A 6603-nucleotide genomic window follows, 5' to 3' on the forward strand; every position below is an offset into this window, starting at 1 on the left:
GAAGAAATGAAGACAGAAGCCTGGTAAGAAACGATTTGTGTTTATGCAGAGGGACATACTGACTGAAATAGCATTGGGAAATGTATTAAAATGTATCAATATAAGTATTATTGTATCAAAATATATCACAGACTCAGATTGTGTAATGCTCCAAATACAATGTATCAATGTCTTATTGTTTCACGCAAGCATGAAGTGTCATTCCTTGATGTTGTAGCCCTTTGTTTAGTGTATCCAGCCCAATAGCTAATTGAGTCAAGCCATTCCATTGTATAATCAAGGTAACAGAGACGCTATGTCGAACAGTTAAAGTGTCCACTAAAGACCCCTGCTGAAAGGGGGAGGATTGAGACATTTGACCATACTCCCTGTGTATACAGCCAAGAGTATAAGGAGAGCAGAATGCCAAGAGAGCTATTCTAGCTTGGAGGATCCTGGTGTACAAGACATAAGCCAAAAGTACTCTGGGCCAGGCATTGTAGTGCCTACCAGGACAGGGTCTGTGTGAGCCATTAACCCAGGCTGGGCGACACCATAACTGTCGGTAGTGGTAATATTGCAGGAGGATAAGGCTCTGAAAGATACGGAGATTATTATTTTGGAGTGGAGGATACATGCTACCATTTACCCTGTATCTTGTGAATGTCTTGTAGTGTTGTGCTGTCGTAATAAAGCCTTATTTTGGATATACTCTGGTCTATCCGAGTGAATTGAATCCCACAGAGGGTAACTGCCATCCCAGCTAAGGGTGGTATCTTCACACCTTTACAGAAGTATCTCAGAGTGGTCTGCCCATACAATTTGCCAGCAACAGCTATATGAAATTCATACCTTCTTTTGTGTTTTTTTTCAACATGCAAACAGTGGATGTCTACTGGATAATTAACCCAAACTGAAAAATATAAAATTGGTGAACACTCTTCAACTAATATATTTGCAACGTTGTTGAAAAGATACTGGACAATCTTTGAGTGGAAACAAAACCACTATTTCCAAAAGCACCAACAGTCCCATCTTCAAGAAGGGACCAAATGTATGAGGTCTACTTGTACACATTAATCATTACACCAAACTTCTCTTAGCAAAAACTGCCTGGCTTTATCCATGCATACTGTGCTATGTCTTTAAAACTGTAAACCTATGTCCAACCATTATTCATTGACCAGGACTGCCCTTGAAACTGACACATTACAACAATGGGAAACTCTTTTCTAGTGGTTGTACTGATTGACCATGTACTGCCCTTTGCTAATGGCAGGACTGTAATGAAAGCTCAGTCCCTGCAGTAACTTTCCAATTCACCTCCTGGAAAGTTGAGCAGTGGATGAACAATCTAGGCCTCCCTCCCTACAACCAGACACATTAAATCAGTAGCTTTTTCTGTTTAATAAACAGGCCTCATTGCCCCAACATTACATGAATAGCATTCCCATTTAATAAACAGACCTATTTCACCTCTCACCAGACCACAACTGTGACAGTTTGGACCGCCTATGCCACCATGTCTGTTGTTGCTGGAAACCGGCTGGGCTTACTTTGCCACCATTCCCTTTTGTTATCCCAAATGCGCCCTCTAACCGCAGTAGGAGGAGCTTACAAATGCTGCCACCACTGGACTCCTTACCGGCATCCAGTACCGGGTTACTTCTGGGTAACTGTCACTACTAGGGTACCTCCTTGCTGGTACACCTGGGCTGCTACTACTGACCGCTTACTATGGATCAAGGTTGCTGTGGATGGATCCCCCCCTGGCCTATCACACTGACCAGGGCTGCTGGGTAGCGGGCAGAGTGGTGGTGCTGGGAAGCTGGGTCCAAACCTCAAACAGCTGAAACGGATTAGATTTTGAGTCTAATCTGTAGGTCACAGGATTTTCAGCAAGGAAGACGTTTTCAAGCAGGTCTTTGAAGCAAGTGATGTTTATTTGCAGTCACACTGATTGAAGGTACCAGTGATCAGGTCAGATGAAAGATGATACATTTCAGTGTACAATGTCTCTCTTTTTATACAGTTTGGACACAGCCTCACAGGATAAGCCAGCCCCCTGAGGTCTGAGTTATTTTTAGTATTAGGATACGATATATGTTTCCCAAACATGGATTTGCATTTAATGCAAAGCGAACAATATTTACATTACTCTGTTATGTGCTAAAACTTGATGCTTGCATTATCTGAGATGCAGCCACACCAGACAGCCAGACAGCGGCCCCCTGCTGGGTATACAGGCTAAACAAGTGTTTGTCACGTCACATAAACACTTACTTAGCATTTCCTGCTATCAGCAAACAAACTTTCTCTAGCAAAGTTACAAACCCAAATAATGACATTTCTATACAAAACACATCCCAATGTAATACGATAAGTGCATTTCAAATTATACATTGGTGCCTGCACCTCTGATTGAAAAAACATTTCTACAATAACTTATTTCTACATGATCCAGCCAGAAATAAGTTATTTATAAGTAATCCAATCACAATCCTCCCCTCCTTGTACATGCGGGCATCAAGTGTGCTATGTCCCCACAATTTGGCTCCTGGTTCACAATCTCTTTAGGGTTACCGGGGGTGACCTGGGGGATCCAGTTCTTTCTGCCGAGACAGTCCATCCGCATTGCTGTGAGCCTTTCCTTGCTTGTGAATTATGTGAAAGTCATACATGTGAAGTGCAAGGCTCCAGTGCAACAATATGACATTTTCCCGAGGTGTGTTGTAGCCAATTTAAAGGATTATGATCAGTCACCACAGTAAAATGTCATCAATAAAAGTAAGGTTGAAGTTTTTTCACTGCCCAAACAATGGCTAAACATTCATTCTCAATTGTGGCATACCCCACCTCCCAGTTTAGCAGTTTTCTGCTCAAATAGGCCACAGGGTGCTCCTGCCCATCTGGCCCCACCTAGCTAAGTACTGCTCCCAGTCCATACGGTGACGCTTCAGTTTGCACAATAAAGTCCTTGTCATAATTGGGTGCCAACAGTGCGGGAGCACGAACCAGAGCTTCCTTTAACGTCTGAAAGGCAGCTCACAAGCGGGTGTTCAGTCAACTACTTTGGGGAGTTTCTTCTTAGTGAGATCTGTCAGGGGCTTCGCTACAGTACTAAAGTCTGGGACAGAATGTCTATAGAACCCTGCAGTCGCTAAGAATGCCAGTACATGTAACTGGGTCGTGGGCTGGGGCCAGTCTCAGATTGTTTCTACCTAAACTGGTTCTGACCTAACCTTACCTCCCAGCACACAATGACCCAGGTACTGTACTTCTGACATCCCCATCTGGCACTTCTCTGCCCTAACAGTCAGACATGGTCACATTATTCAACTGGCGGTCAAATATGCAAAACCGCGTTGCCTTGTCATTCTTGGGAACCAATATAACGTAGGACGTCCATGGACTATGCGATGGCTGGATCACCCCTAGCTCAAGCATTTCCTGTACCTCCTTGTATATATTTTCCTTGGCTTCTGGTGAGTCCCGATAAGCGGGTTGCCTAACTGGCCTATGCTCACCAAGGAAATGTGACTGGGCTTCCTACTAAACTGAGTCACAAAGGGCCACATCACTGCCTCAAACTGCTCCCTCTTGCGGGCACTAAACTGCTCATCCCGGCCCACTTCCTCTACACCACCTTCCCCTCTGGCATCCACAAGAAGGTGAGGTAGTGGATCACTTCCTGGTTCCTCAGTCAGTAAGCAGCAAACCGCTGCTACCGATTCCAGACACTCTTTGTATGCCTTCAACATATTCACGTGGAAGGTCTGCTGCCGCCTACCGTACTATCAAATGACACCACGTAATTGATGTCACTCGGGCGTTTTGAGATCGCGTACGGTCTAGCTCAGGCAGCCTGGAGCTTGTTCTGACGCGTGGGCATCAGAACAAGGACCTTCTGCCCTACCTCAAACAATCTGGCACACGCGTCCTGATCATACCAAGTCTTGTTTCGCTTGCGCTTCCGCTAGGTTAGCCTACGCGGGCCCCATGAGATTCTCTAACCGATCTCTGAGCTTCAACACATACTCCACCACAGAGACATCCTGGGTGGGTAGCTCACCTTCCCCAAGACTCCCAGAACAGGTCAAGAGGTCCACAGATTTTTCACCCATATAGTAGTTCAAAGGGGGAGATAAGCAAACAATAGGTGTGGCAGGTAGCGTTCCCAGTCTCCCCCTCCGAAGTTACAAATGCCTGTAGCATGTGCTTCAGAGTGCCATTGAACTGCTCGCAGAGTCCGTTAGTATGGGGATTGTAGGGGGCAGTACGGAGTTGCCACACTCCGCACTTTGCCCAAAGACACTGAACCAGTTCACTCATGAACTGTGTCCCTTGATCGGTAAGGATCTCACTAGGGAACCCTACTCTGCTAAATACTCCTAGCAGCACGTCTGCTACCTTTTCCGCAGTTATGGAGAACAGCCTCTGGATACTGGTTAGCGTAGTCCACCACAGTTAAGATATACCTCTCCCCCGATCTACTGGGCACAGGCACGGGACCTACTATGTCCACAGCTACTCGCTGAAAAGGTTCCCCAACTATTGGCAAGGACCTGAGGGGAGCACGAGCACTGGGGCGCCAAAGGCGCTGACACACATCACAGAACTTACAGTAGGCTCGGACGTCAACCGTCATTCCAGGCCAGAAAAAGTTATGTGTCAGGTGCTTAAGTGTTTGGTCCTTCTCTGGTTTTCCACCATAGGGATTTTGTGGGCAACTGACATCAGTTGCGCGTGAAAGCCCTGTGGTACCACTAGTTGAACTTGTTTCTGGACTGGTCTATTCCCATCTACCTCCTAGCTACACTGTACAACACCCCTTTACGCTAGGACACACTCCCCACCTCCAACGCTGGAAGGCTGCTGCCAGCCTGGCGCCTCATGCCTTCCAATGAGGGATCAGAGAGCTGCGCTGCCCTGAACTCTTCCCTTCAGCCCTCACTATTGTTTAAGTCAGGATACGCTGCAGGGGGGGGGGTCTAGGTTGGGGTTATTAGGGTCAGGCATAGTGGGGTCAGTCAAAGGGGGGTCACTATGATCTGCTATACTCACCGTTGGAGCTGGCATACTGCTAGGGACAGGAGCATCACCGGGCACTCCCACAAGATCATGTTGGCAAGAGTCAACATCCTCTGCGTTGCTAGGGGACGTAGTCTTCCCAGAGGCAAAGGGCTGGCTGTTTCCTGAAGAAACAGCAGATATGGTCTTTTCCTCTTGGCTGGCTGAAGCTGTGGTTGCTGGTGATGGCTGTTGTCTAGCAGCTGTGGTCTTTTTCTCTGGGCTGGACTGTGCAGGTGTAGCTCCTGAAGACTGTAGTTTAGCAGCTTGGCTCCGGGTAATAGAGTTGAGAAATGCGGTCACAATTCCACCCCCAACATCATTGCCCAAGATCACATCAGTTGGGAGGCCATCCATAACATCAACATCTCGCAACTCTCGGCCATCTCCTCATTCCAGATACACCCTTGCTACAGGCACTTCCTTCTCCAGTCCATCTGCCACGGTAACTTTGGCAGTGCGACCCTGCAATACTTCAGCAGGATCAGATGGGGGTTCACTACAGTTATGGATGCCCCTGAGTCTCAGCCCTTCTCCCTGCAGGAGTCCCACTTGGACCGACTGCAGGTTTCTCCACATATTTTTGGGGGGTCTTTTGGACACACAGATGACTCTTGCCGCTGAGTCAACTTCAGACACGCAACACACTATTGGTCTGGCAGGGGTGGAAACAGTCTCTAATGGCTCACCTTCGCCGGTTAAGCAAGTCAGCCGGTCCCCAGGTCTCGGATTAGGGGCACGAGTCTGTGGTGCTGGGGCTGAGGGACAGTCCATCCTTAAATGACCGGTTTTCCCGCAGTTGTAGCACTATTTCTCCAGCCTGGGCTTCGGTGGTCTCTGATAACTCCCAGACACAGGACGGGGGGCGGTGGCTGGCGAATGGTACCCAAAGGGTTAGGTACTTGCTTTTGGGGGTGAGTAGAAGAGGTGTGTCCCCTGACTGTACAGTCCTTTGGGGTTGCCTGTTAACCTGGCGCTTTTGCCAGTTTCTTGCGACCCAGGACAATGTTGGGCAGGGGCGGATTGGCCATAAGCCTTACCGGGAATTTTCCCGGTAGGCCATTGGCCTAATGAGGCCGGCCGGAGGCCGCCTCATGTATTTTTTTCTTTCTGTGCATTTTTTTTTTCTTTTTGTCTCTCGGCGGCGCAGGGAGATGGTGGTGGGCGAAAGGTGATCAGGAGGGGTCCACTTCTGCTATCCTATTTGTCCAGAAGGAGGGCCATCCCGGCAGTGACGCTGTCCTGGCAGCGAATTGTGAGGCTGTCAGTCACAGAGCAGGTGCTGCATAGGCTCTCATGTGACTCACTTCGGCTCCACACAGACGGATGTCTCCTGCATCATGGAGCTGAGCGGCGCCGACACAGGTAAGTTAGTAAGCTAATGAAATTTATACTATACAAGAATACAACACACCATACCCACATATCTGTTGATGAATCACTCACACCTACCATAGACAATTATGCTACACAGTGAGAACCTCTACATGATCACCCACACTGACAGTAATGTAATTGCTCCTTCAAGTATCCTTTAGAGTGTCACAAGCAAGT

Source organism: Mixophyes fleayi, chromosome 1 (genome assembly GCF_038048845.1).
Source record: "Mixophyes fleayi isolate aMixFle1 chromosome 1, aMixFle1.hap1, whole genome shotgun sequence".
Lineage (NCBI taxonomy): Eukaryota > Metazoa > Chordata > Amphibia > Anura > Limnodynastidae > Mixophyes > Mixophyes fleayi.